This window comes from Podarcis muralis, chromosome 13, assembly GCF_964188315.1.
Source record: "Podarcis muralis chromosome 13, rPodMur119.hap1.1, whole genome shotgun sequence".
Lineage (NCBI taxonomy): Eukaryota > Metazoa > Chordata > Lepidosauria > Squamata > Lacertidae > Podarcis > Podarcis muralis.
In genome coordinates, this window is record NC_135667.1 from 38,427,672 (window position 1) to 38,439,905 (window position 12,234).

Sequence of the window (12,234 nt, forward strand, 5' to 3'; positions counted from 1 at the left end):
TGCGGCAGCAGCGGAAGGCCCTATTAGCTAAAGTGGTGCTTCAGGTTAAGAACAGTTTCAGGTTAAGAACAGACCTCCGGAACGAATTAAGTACTTAACCCGAGGTACCACTGTACCTGTGTTCATGCGCCCATCCAAAATCCCAACCTGCTCACTTTGTACAGGAGAGGCAGCTGGCCAGACCCTCCCCAAATCATGCAGCTTAGGGACTCAGAAGAAATATTTCCTGTCCACCTGGGGCAACACGCAAGCATCTCTCTCCTCGCCCCCGCCACACATATCTGAAGGAAGCAAATTATGTGGATGGGTGGGAGAAAGAATTAATTAATGTGGTTCATTTCCTTCCATGGTTTTCTTTTTTTTGGGAGGGGGGGGGTTGCTTGGTTTGTTTTGCTTCCTTCAGATGTTATTTGCAACTGCTCAAGAGCAGACATACCAAAATGGCTTCCACACTGCTGCCTAGGGTTGCCATATTTCAAAAAGTAATTTTTTTAAAAAAGAAACTCACCAAAATTGTTGAGCTTTCTTTGGGAACAAACCCAAGTTGTTTGGGAAACCTCCCCCAAAATAGTAATTTTAAGCCTTTGGAGCTGTCTCTGCTGCTTTTTCCATAGTGTTGCCATACATCCGGGTTTTCCCCTGACATTTTGCCGCTTCCGCAAAATCCCTCCGTGGGCACCACCACCAAATCTTTATTATGGTCGTAGATCAGCATAAGGAAGGAGGGGTACAATTATTTAAAATCTTTTTTAAAAAAAGTTCTAAAAACTAAAAGGAGTTAAAACAGAAAGTATATGCAAAAGTCTATAAGAATCCTAAAAGGAGTTAAAACAGAAAGTATATGTAAAAGTTTATAAGAATCCTAAAGAAGCTAAGCGAGTCTAGAAGAATGGCAGACGAAGATGATGGACTATGCAGAATTAGCAAAGCTGATGGGGGAAATCTGAAACCAGAGCGGCCAAACGTTCCAGAGAGATTGGAGTAAATTCATTCAATATATAGACAATTATTGTAAACATATAAAAACACTAGCAGGACTGCAATAAATCTTGCAAGGTTTATTAGAAGAATTTTTTTACATTTGATTAAAGTTTAAAAATATATTGGAATAAATGTAGAATTGTGATGATATAAATGTGCAGAAATACGACGTAAGCATGTGAAAACCAGATGACGAGATGGAGGGAAGTCGAGTGGCTCTGCGGAGCTAAAAGTTATGTAAAAAGGAATAAGATGTTATGTGAATGTTAAAAATGGAAAATCTCTCTACCTCTATCATCTATCTATCTATCTATCTATCTATCTATCTATCCGTCATCATCTATCTATATAAAAGAAGCTAAGTGAGTCTAAAAGAAGGGTTAGGAACATTAGACAAGAGTGAACGTTCGTAAAAAGTTAGTATATATAAGACTGTAGCTATCAGCTTACAGAGCACACCAATACGAGTGCTCATTATATCTTGTTTGTGGCACAGGTCATCATCCGACAGATTTTGAGCGCTGCTGTGCAGAATCTGGCAACGTTGCATGTAGTAGCAGGGTTGGTATCTGAAAGCAGCAGGGAGGTATAGAATTGTCCTGTGTGCCCTGGGTACTTACACAGTAATAATAATAATAATAATAATAATAATAATAATAATAATAATAATAATTTTTTATTTATATCCCACCTTCCCCAGCCTAAGCCTGGCTCAGAGCGGCTACCAACGGTAAAAATAACACAGTTTACATAAAATCATAATCAATTAATTGAAATACATTCTACATTCATGGTAAGATGAGGCTAGTTCGAATGTCTCTCTAATAAAGACATTGGAGAAACACATGCTCTGTTGCTTCTATTTGTCCAGAGTCACAGGGGCATTGTGACTCCATCGTGACCCTGGCACCATTTTCATACCTGAAAGTCAGGGCGTATCGGGAATTTTTCTGACATACGGCAAGCCTACTGCTACCAAAATGGCGCCACCTATGCACCAAAGGGGAGGTATCAGCAGGCTTGGTGGGGGAACCCCCAGTTTTATAGAATAGAATCACAGAATTGTAGGACAGCTTCCCAAGGGTCATCTAGTCCAACCCCCTGCAATGCAGTGGTCTCCCATCCAATTAGAAACCACACCAGACCCTGCTTAGCTTTGCAAATATGGTAGCAGTTTTCTTGATTCACCACTACGCTCCACATAACCTGCAGAGGTTAAAAACAAACCCCAGAGCATCCCAGTGAGGGACTGAGTGAGCTCAGTGGGCACAGAATGCTGACTGAGTGTTGGGAGGGATGGAAGAAAAAATTGGTGGTGAGGAGGAATGGAATTGGGGCGGGGGGGGGGGGGAAAGCATGGCTGGCTGGCACTCTCGGCAGGAGCATTCCAGGCTGCAATGTTTTGTAGCAAGTCCCCCTTCTGCAAATCTATTCTACAGGTGACTTGACAGCCGTTCTATCTCCTCTCCTCTGATTATTGAGTTATCAGTTTCTCCACTAAATTCTGGTTTCCAGGAACCTTTGAGGGAAAGCCAGTTAAATGTGTTGGAGACCAGTGTAAGTTTGTAAAATCGATTTGCCCTGAAGTGAGAGCGAGAACCCTAAAGTGGGAGACCCTGCATCTGTAGAAATATATTGGAGAGATAGAGCACTGGATTTTAAAATTTTCATTTCTGGGGACAATTTTTTTTTTAAAGACACATGTTTTGCTAGGTTCTAAGAGAAACGTTTCACCAAGAACAGCAAGGCGCTCTCTCTCTCTCTCTCTCTCTCTCTCTCTCTGTCTCTCTCTCTCTCTCTCTCTCTCTCTCTCGTGTGTGTGTGTGTGTGTGTGTGTGTGAATGTGGTATGATTTCCAGACACTCACTGTAATTTCCCCGTCTCCAAATGTGGATTTAAACCACCCCTTTGTCAACATAATTTGCGGTTAAAGAAACATGGGGTGACGCTCTTCCCCTGAGTGTTAACTCGTTTCATGTGACTGAGTGGATGTAATTTTTGCAAGAAGAGAACCACACGGGGTGGCGATTATTCTGGATTAATTCATGTGGGCTAAGAGTGTGATCTTGCGTGCCCAAATTAACTCAAATTATTTTGTTACCTTCGCTGAAAGATCTTACGAAGTTAGAAAAAATGCATCAGAATACAAGCCTGTTAAATACAAATTCAACAGATATCAAATATGAATTAATTTTTGGATGTTGGTTAAAGAGTGAGCTGGTATTCTTTACTTGCTTGGGTGGAGGATAAGACATTTCGTGACATCAGGTGGCCAGATACATAGTCGGTATGTTGTGCATCCGACAAACTAGGCTTTTGTCTTCAGAAACTCAAGCTGCAATAGATATATCGGTTTCTTAGCTTTCGCAGCCAGAACTCTTTGTTATATTTGCTAAAACAGACTAAAACAGCTGCTCTTCTGGCAGGTGACCAGAGAATGAAGGAAAAATAGGTGTGACAAATGGGGGAGGAGGAGGGGGGGGTAGAAAGGATGACTGGGGAGAAGAGCAGTGAAGGAGGACGATGGTGGGGGGGTGAGAGATCAACTGGGAATAAGGAGGTGGCTCAAGGGGCAATGGGCCGGACCTCTGTGGCACTCCTGTATGGGAGTGGGGGGAATAGGAGGGTAGGGCAGTGTACCTGAAGGAGCGTCTCCATCTCCATCATTTAGCCCAGACACTGAGGTCCAGCGCCGAGGGCCTTCTGGCGGTTCCCTCACTGCGAGAAGCGAGGTTACAGGGAACCACGCAGAGGGCCTTCTTGGTAGTGGCTCCCACCTGTGGAACGCCCTCCCATCAGATGTCAAGGAAATAAACTACTATCTGACTTTTAGGAGACATCTGAAAGCAGCTCTGTATTGGGAAGTTGGAATGTTTGATGTTTTATTGTGCTTTTAATATCCCTTTGGGAGCTGCCCAAAGTGGCTGGGGAAACCCAGCCAGATGGGCAGGGTAATAATAATAATAATAATATTACAGTGGTACCTCGGGTTAAGAACTTAATTCGTTCTGGAGGTCCATTCTTAACCTGAAACTGAGGTACCACTTTAGCTAATGGGGCCTCCTGCTGCCGTCGTGCTGCCACCGCGCAATTTCTGTTCTCATCCTGAAGCAAAGTTCTTAACCCGAGGAACTATTTTTGGGTTAGCGGAGTCTGTAACCTGAAGTGTCTGTAACCTGAAGGTACCACTGTATTTGAAGTGAATGTGGACATCTGGCAGGGCAGGTGAGGTTCAGAGGCGTACCAAGGGTCCTTTGAGCTCTTAGCCAGGAGAGCAGGTGGGTGGGCTCCTGGTCACTCGAGACAGAGTGGAGAGGCGAGATTTTTGTGCCCCACCCTGGGCTTGCACCCTTGCCAGGGGCCAATTTATCCAAGTCCTAGGTACGCCCCTGATTGAGGTGCATCCTTGTGGAAGGGGCAGGTTTTTGGTTGGCAGGCAGAATGGGAGGTGCACAGAGCAATGTACATATGTGCATAGAAGAGATGTAAAATATGAAGGCCCAGAAGTTACCTGGGTGGTTTTAAGGCATATATATACCATGCTGCAGGAAGCTGGAGGAGAGGGTCCATGGGCCCTAGCTCAGTCCCTCTGCCAAGTAAGCACCGGGCAATTCTGAAACCTGCATCCAGAATATTATCGCACATGCAAATTGCTTTCTGCAGGGTTTTCCCCGTCTGGGATATTCGTGGGGTTGGGGAGAGAGGGAGATAAGGATGCCCATTTTCGGAAGGAGTGCGGCGGGGGGGGGGGGTGGCGGTTGTAGGGCTTGCAGATTTTTTACGGATGGAGGGGGTGGGCGAGGAGAAAGAAGAACTGGAGAAGGGGCAGGAAGGAAAGGATAGAGGTGGCGAGTGTGTGTGTGTGGGGGGGGGGAGAGGGATGAAAAGCTGAAGGGAGCCATACAAGGGGGAGAGGAAGGAGGGAAGGCGGAAGGAGAATTGGAGGAGAGAAAGGGAGGCGGCGGAAAGGCTTGGGGGAAGGAGAAGGATAGAGAAGCCCACCCTCCCTTCATCCCCATCTCCCCTCCCCTGGCCGCGCTGCCGCTGGGAGGATGCGCCGTGCTTCCGCCTCTGCCCCCCTCCCTCCCTCCCTTCTTCCTTCCCTCCCCGCCTCCATCCATCCATCCATCCGCGGCAGCTCCTGCATGCCGAGTCCCTTCCCCTTTCTCTCGGCTCCGCTCGTCGAGGGGGCGAAGGCGGATTCCTCCCCCCGCCCGCCTCCCCCTTTGCACTGCCGCGGCGAAAGAGACGGAGCGGGGGGGTGGCGGTGGAGAGCGCGCGACAGCCGTGGCGAAGGAGGAAAGGCGAAGGGAGGAGATGGTGAGCGGTTGCCATGGGGATGCGGCGCGGGTGGAAGAGGCGGGGGGGGGGGGAGAGAGAGAGAAGAGAGAGTTGGGTACCAGGGATGCAGGAATGGATGGACCAGGGATGGAGAGGATGCAGCAGAACCAGCGAGGCTCGCTTCTCGGCTCACCTCCTTCGCCCCTTGCCTCCTCCATCGCCATCCAAGCATTGCGCGCGCGCGCGCGCGCGCGCACACACACACACACACACACACCACGGTTCAGAGTATATTACTTGCTTCTTCCTCATGCATCCTTTCCCCAGCGCACCCCCTTGAACCCCCAACCCTACACTGGTGGATATCTGCAGCTCCCCCTCCCCTCCAACCCTCTCACGTCCCACCTTATTATGCCCTCTCCCCAGTCGGCCAAGCCCCTCTCCCCTCCACACACATTGGGCCTACTTACCTCTCAGTCCCCTCTGCTTCCTTCACCCTGCTTCCTCCAAATCCTTAAAGGGGGGGGGGTCTAGACCCTGTGGTCCTCCTCCGCCTTCTGCCCTCTTTTGCATCTAACCAACCCACTCCTCGGAAACATTTCCATCAGTGAAATTCAGTGGTTCAGTTGGGTTGCTATTCTGGTCCTGGCAGAATGGAGACCTATGGGCTTCGAAAGGAATCCTGCCTCTCCCTGCCCGCCCCCCACTCGTTTTCCCATCCCACTGACTTGTGACACAGGATGGAGTGGAAGGCATTGTGAATATGGCTTGGCTTGCTTACTAGAGTGATATATTGCATGCATTGAAATGATCAGATGGCGTGGCAAACTGAGCACTAAGAAAATGTAGTGTGGCGTGAGTTACCTTGATGAGATGTACAGCCCAGTGGCACAATGGGCCAGTGTATCTTGCTGTTAACCAGAAGTTTGGTGGTTCGAGCCCACCCGGGGATTCCTGCATTGCGGGGGATTGGACTAGATGCCTCTTGAGGCCCCTTCCAACTCTGCAATTCCATGATTCTGTGTCTCCTGCTCCCCATCCTCTGCAGTGCAAATCCTTTCTGTTTGTCCATTGTGGTCTGGTTTTGACTGGTGAATGGATGGTTCTGTTGCCTGGTGGGTGGGCGTTGCTCTAAGTGGCCTTTGGGCCTCTCCTGACTCTATGGGGAGCCAGTGGTGTAGTGGCTAGAGTGCTGGCCTAGTGCCTGGGAGTCCAGAGTTCGAATCCCTACTTGGCCATGAAACTTGCTGTGTGAAAGTGGGGAACTGTGTACGCCACCTTGAGCTCCTTCGGAGGAAAGGTAGGGTACAAATTGTTATTATTATTCCTGCACTGCAGGGGGTTGGACTAGATGACCCCTGGGGTGCCTTCTGACTCTACAATTCTATGATTAGTAGCAACAGTAACAAGGGACATGAGGGACCATCCCAATTTCCCTGTCCATTTCCCCAGACCATCTTTGCATCACACCTCCCAGTTCTCCCTCTTTCCCAGTCTCTGATCTCAGCCTTGTAAATAAGCACTTGCTTGGTCTCTGTAGGGGACAAGGACTTGCATGCAGGCAAGTGAGCAAGCAGGCAGGCAGGTGGAGGAGGGGCAGATTGCTGTGTCCCACCTCGGCCTGGAAGCCAAAAGCCAGCTGCAAGAGAAGAGAATCTGCACCCACCACAGAAACACATCAGGCTGCTGTGATAACGATGGCGCTCTCTGCCCTTCTTCTGACAGCCTGCAGCAGACTGGTGACTACAGGGCAAGTAACTTTTACAAAGCTATTCGCCCGGGTAGCTCAGCTGGTTAGAGCGTTGTGCTGATAACGCCAAGGCTGCAGGTTCGATCCCCATCTGGGACATCTGCATATTCCTGCATTTCAGGGGGTTGGATTAGATGATTCTCAGGGTCTTTTCCAACTCTATGGTTTTATGATACTCTCAGCTTATTCTGCCTTTGGGGCCCTTTGCCATGCCTTCAGTTTTTGACCTCTCTTGTATACACACACTGTGCTGGGCCCGGGGGTAACCCGTGAAACACGGCCCAGGACCGGACCAGAATCCGGAGGTTCTGCTAGGAGTCAGTCCAACAGGGCCGAGGCAGGACACAAGGCAGGAAACCAGGCAAGGACAGGTACAGGATCTCAGGCAGGATCGAGCATACAGCAATGTTGCTCCCACAACCTGGGGCAGGGTCCAACAGCCTTTTATTTTTGTCAGGCCTGATCCCCCGGCAACTCACCTCCCTGTTTCGCCCGAAGGCGAGCGCTCCTCCTGCGAGTACTCAGGTCTCTCCTTCTCTCAGACCTTAGTCTCTGCAGCTTGGGAGACGTCGGTGGGTTACTAGACCCAGGGGCCGCCTCAGCCTCCCCTGACCAAACCGGTAGTGGAGCAGCTGTAAGTGATGGCCCAGCTGAAGGCAACGAGGTAATCCCCACATCTGGAGCCAGGGCAGGCTCAGGTCCCTGACTCGGCTGGTGTTTGTTGCAGGGGAACCTGTGCAGACTGGGACTCTTCAGGACCAGGCCCACACTTGGTTCAGATGATGCCTGAGGCAAAGGATGCAGACTGAGACTCCTCTGGTTCCGAGTCCCAGGCCATCACACACACACACACCTTCAACATTGGGTCCCATATCTGTCTTCAAAGGGTAGTCTAGTGGAGAATTCCCTGGGCTCAGACTCCAGCTACAAAAGGTCAGGGAGCAGTTGTGGGGAACAGTTCAGCTGGAGAGTTCTGCTGCCAGCCAGAGTGGATAATACAGGCTTCAGGTGGACAAATAGTCGGAACTTCCTATGTTGAAAAGAGCTGGAGGAAACTCCTCTCTGGTCACCCTTGGATGGAGGTATCAGTGGTCAAGGAATGGAACTCAGGTTACAACACCCAGTCCTTGATAAAAGCGACAAGGGGTGTATTCGGGCATGAACGCCAGGCCAGAGTAACTCCGGAGCTGGAGCAGAACTGGTTTATTTATCACACATATTTCCTGCGCAGAGTGGTGGAACAAGAGGTTGCCCGGTCGTATCCTATCTGGACTGTGACCTGCTTTACCATAGCAATGTGTGAGCATGATGCGCTCTGTCCTAGGCCCCATTCCCTGGGATTGTCCTCCTCAACAACCATTTGAATTTGCAGCTGTCTTGTGACCGTAGTTCACAGGCGAGGGATGAAGTTTGTAAAATAAGTCGCCACGTGGAAAAAAAGAGGATAGAGATAAATGCCCTCGGCCCTACCTCTCATAATAATACTAGAATTTGGGGTCATAGAATTATAGGAATATGCAGATGTCCCAAACGGGGATCAAAGCTGCTCCGTGCTCTAACCAACTGAGCCATCCAGGGGTCATCCAACGCAATTGATTGGCAGGAGATGCAGAGAGCAGACAAAGGAAGCGCTTCTTCACACAACTCGTAATTGATTTATAGAATTGGTTGCCAGAAGATGTAGCGATAGCCGCTAGCTTAGATGGATTTTAAATACAATTAGGCAAGTTATCGGGAGGCTCGGGCTACTAGTCGCGTTGGCTGTTTGAAATATGTAGGTCAAGAGATGGGGAACCTGTGGCCGCTGCAGATGTTGTTGAGCTCCAGCCCCCATCAGCCCCAGCCAGCATGACCAATGGTCAAAGCTCCCAAAGTATGAACACCATATTAAAACAAGAATAGGCGATAAAATGCAACAGTAAACAAAACAATGAATGTCAGCAACCAGGAGGGCTAACAGAAAGACATAAAGACTCAACAAGCTAAAAGATTAGATGCACTTACCATCCCTCCATCCCCCACACTTAGGGGCTGGGAAATTGAACAATGAGAATTATTATTATTTTTTTATAAAAGCTTACATAACTTTGAAGAGTTAAGGGTGCTTTCACCACCCACTCATTCTAATTATTCAGGGGTTCAGGGGGAGCAAGTTATCCATGTAAATCATTTCCCCCCCCTGAAAAATAGGAATACTTAAAATGTTTTAATTGTGGATGCTTTTAATGACTTGATGGAATTGTTTTATTGTGTGCTTTAATTATGTATGGATTTTATAATTGATTGCAAACTTTTGAACTGCTTAGAAGCTCTTTCAGCATGTTAGCAGGATATAGAAAAGTATATAGGTAAAGGTACCCCTGCCCGTACGGGCCAGTCGTGTCCGACTCTAGGGTTGCACGCTCATCTCACTCTAGAGGCCGGGAGCCAGCGCTGTCCTCAGACACTTCCGGGTCACGTGGCCAGCGTGACGAAGCTGCTCTGGCGAACCGGCACCAGTGCAGCACACGAAAAACGCCATTTACCTTCCCGCTATAAACCGGTACCTATTTATCTACTTGCACTTAAGGGTGCTTTCGAACTGCTAGGTGGGCAGGAGCTGGGACCGAAAGACGGGAGCTCACCCCGCCGCGGGGATTCGAACTGCCGACCATGCGATCGGCAAGTCCTAGGCGCTGAGGTTTTACCCACAGCGCCACCTGCATCCCTTAGAAAAGTATATAGCGGCTGCAAAATAAAGGGACTCCCAACACCTTACTCCATGCTTTCCGGGAAAGTAGAGTCCTGCAAAAGCTCTCCTCGAAAGAATGGAGCCCATGTCCTAACCCAAAAGGATGGTAAATCTGTTTCCCTGCAGATGGTGTTGGGCTATGGCTCTTATCATCTCTCCCCATTGGACTTGCCGGCTGGGGTTGATGGATGCTGCGTTCCGTCAACATCTGTAGGGCCACAAGTTCCTTATCAATGTAGCAGGAAGATCCAAAGAGGTCTTCAAGGACCATCCATCCTGATGCCCTCAGGGGTGAAAAGGGAAAAGTCGCTTCTCAGGTACCCAGCTGCTACACAGTGCTAGAAACTCAGGTATATAAGCCAGGTGTCAAATGGCTCCTTAAACCAAGGCTACAGCTGCCAAAATGGAATGTCTTGTTGCCAAGATGGCTCTAAAGTCTTGTTTTTCAAATGATGGACTGACTGTGACTGGATTGTCAGTTAAAGATCTGGCTAGTTTAGATGACAACCTTGAGCTAGGTTAAGAACTTTGAGAAGTTAAAGAAGAAAAGTCATTTGACCCAGGGACAGTCCACATATATATTGGCCTATTCCTATCTCTTTTTCTTAATGGTGACACGGACCATTCATAATATAGGGCTATTCTTCACAACTGTGAGCCGGGCAGTGGGGTGGGGTAAGTGAAGACACACAACAAGAATTAGCTGCAGCGTTGTTCACTGCTCCTGCTCAGGCTGCACAGAAAAAGCATTTTGGTTCTTGAGATTCAATCCGATTGTGCAGATAAAATATAACTGATGGAATTCTACAGGATGGGGTATTGGCGTGTGAAAACAGTCCAGATCTGATGATCCCCAGGCATGCACTTCCAGGTGGTGGAGATGTTGGGCACCATCTTGGCCGATAGCTAGGTGCAAAATGTGCCTGGCACCTGGCTGCTTTTGAACACTGCTGCTACACCTTTGGTTGAGAGCTACAGCCTTGAGAAGGCCAAAGGAGGATGGGAGTTGTAGTCTGGCAACACCTGGAGGGCCACACATTCCCCATCCCTCTTCTACGGTCAATACTAGCTCTCCAATACTACAGTGAGGGGGAAAAGTATTTGATCCCCTGCTAAATCTGCCCGTTTGCCCTCTGACGAAGAAATGACCAGTCCATAATTTTAATGGTAGGTTTACTGTAGCTGTGAGAGACAGAATAACAACAGGAAAACCCCCAGAAACCCGGAAGACAAAAGTCAGAGGTTGATGTGCATTATAATGAGCGAAATAAGTATTTGATCCCTTTGCAAAAGATGACTTGGTGGCAAAACCCTTGTTGGCAATTACAGAGGTCAGACGTTTCTTGTAGGTGGCCACCAGGTTTGCACACATCTTGGGAGGTATTTTGTCCCACTCCTCTTTGCAGATCCTCTCCAAGTCAGTAAGATTTCGAGGCTGATGTGTAGCTACTCGAACCTTCACAGATTTTCGATGGGATTAAGGTCTGGAGACTGACTAGGCCACTCCAGGACCTTAATGTGCTTCTTCTTGAGCCACTCCTTTGTTGCCTTGGCCGTGTGTTTCTTCGTCAGAGGGCAAACGGGCAAATTTAGCAGGGGATCAAATACTTTTCCCCTTCACTGTAGCTGCTTGGGAAAAGCAGCAGTGGCAAACATCTGCTTTGATACTGTGGGAGGCGGGACGGTGGCCTAGATAGAGGAAGGCCATAGCTCAGTGCTAGAGCTTCTACTTCGCATGGAGAAGATCCCAGGTTTGATTCCCGGCATCCCGAGATAGGGCTGAAGGAGACTTCTGCCTGAAACCCTGGAGAGCCACCATCAGTCCGTGTAGACCAGTCATCTGACTCAGGAGAAGGCCGCTTCTTGAGCTTTTGGCTTGACCCAGCATATTGCCTCTTCTGAATGGGAAGTGCTGCATTGATACTTCCCCAACTAGTGTTAGAAATTAGCCAGGCGCCAGGCGCATTTTGCGACTAGCACGGGTCCAATTGTGACCACGTGGGGATCTCTGGATGCCAGATTGGTGCCTGACATCTCCATCTGGCTGGCCCCTCCCGCTTTCTTAAGCAGGTAAGCAGAAGAGCTTATTGTTGCATTTACAGCCCATCTTTTTCTCCAAGGAATACGTACATGGTTCACAGCTCCCCCCCCCAACCCTGCTAATCCCTACAATAACCCTGTGAGGTAGGCTAAGAGGCTGTGACTGACTCCAAGGCCACCCTGTGAGCTTCATGGCTCAGTAGGGATTTGAACCCTGACCTCCCAGGTCCTAGTCTGCCACTCTAACCACTACACCACACTGCCTTCCTAGAGTACTTCTGCTGTGGGGCAGCTCTATAAATTAAGTAGGTAAATACCGTATTTTTTTGCTCTATAAGACTCACTTTTTCCCTCCTAAAAAGTAAGGGGAAATGTGTGTGCGTCTTATGGAGCGAATGCAGGCTGCGCAGCTATCCCAGAAGCCAGAACAGCAAGAGGGATTGCTGATTTC

General features: G+C 48.8%; 1 protein-coding gene across 3 annotated transcripts in view; it reads left to right on the forward strand.

Moving 5' to 3' along the window:
- LRRC4B (leucine rich repeat containing 4B) overlaps positions 1 to 12,234 on the forward strand; it is a 148,423-nt gene that overhangs the window by 72,717 nt on the left and 63,472 nt on the right. Inside the window, exon 1 of one of the 3 annotated variants that reach the window (XM_028702127.2) lies at positions 5,075 to 5,301. The exons of the other annotated variants lie outside the window; for them this stretch is intronic. The gene's annotated coding sequence lies outside the window, so the exon portion shown is untranslated. Of the gene's footprint in view, positions 1 to 5,074; positions 5,302 to 12,234 lie in introns of those variants that run through there. 3 annotated transcript variants of the gene reach the window in all.